The following is an 882-nucleotide window of genomic DNA, read 5'->3' on the forward strand; positions in this document are numbered from 1 at the left end:
ATGTATTACATTTTGGAAGTAACTTGCCCAACACTGGTTATAGGTTGCACTGTGAATATAATTTTGCTTTGAGAGTCCAAGGATTGATTTTGTTGTTGTTCTTGTTTGGGAAGTTTGGTCCATTTTGTCTCAGATCTGCTTAGAGTTCATTTCATAGTTACTTTATCTTATCTAGAGGGGTCTTATAGAAGAAAAACAATTCCATAAGGTTGATGTTTAGCTTTCAGCAAGGGAGCAAGTAGACCTTTGTCTCAATCAAAGGTGCTTTGATTGCTAACATGACATATTGCTCGTGAACATCATCACAACAACATTAAATGCTCACTTCTGATATAACACACAGGGTCTGCGCTGGGAAGGGTTGTCCTTGGCTCTTCTGATGTGATTTCCTTGCTTTATTAATCAAATGGCTATCAAGCACAGTGCTGGTGAACAGGAAGTGAAATGAGTGTGTTAAAGTGTGGGCGACCAGCTGTAAGTGCTCTGATGTGTCTTTTCTGCAGCACTGATCCCTCTGTGGTTAACATATCTGATGAGATGGCCAAAACTGCTGTGTGGAGAGCTGTTGCCATGAGCTCTGACAGTGCCAAAATATTGAAACCTAGTGCCAGGTATAGCCATTATTCCTCTAACTTCGTACCTGTTTTTCCCTCTCACTGCTTCAACGCACAGCCTGTTTTCCTGCATAGATGTAAAGCTGTACAGAAGAACGGTAGATTTTAACCAGCCTGTTTGTCCAAGTTTTCATTTTAATGTATATTGTTAAACTACTTATGCAAGACTGTGTTTATGACTAGTTTATTTATTGCAAATGATGCCCAATGAACTATTTCTATTAAGTCCTTCATGTCAGAATAAATTATATATATATATATACTATGT

General features: G+C 38.3%; 1 long non-coding RNA gene across 1 annotated transcript in view; it reads left to right on the forward strand.

The window, feature by feature from the left end:
* Positions 1-80: 80 nt before the first annotated feature.
* LOC107737831 (uncharacterized) overlaps positions 81-882 on the forward strand; it is a 2,545-nt gene continuing 1,743 nt past the window's right edge. The window contains exon 1 of the long non-coding RNA XR_001639825.1: positions 81-611. This is a non-coding gene — a long non-coding RNA (uncharacterized LOC107737831). The remainder of the gene's footprint in view (positions 612-882) is intronic.

The sequence above is a fragment of the Sinocyclocheilus rhinocerous genome, unplaced genomic scaffold (genome assembly GCF_001515625.1).
Source record: "Sinocyclocheilus rhinocerous isolate Xijiao unplaced genomic scaffold, SAMN03320098_v1.1 scaffold1876, whole genome shotgun sequence".
NCBI classification, from domain to species: Eukaryota; Metazoa; Chordata; class Actinopteri; order Cypriniformes; family Cyprinidae; genus Sinocyclocheilus; species Sinocyclocheilus rhinocerous.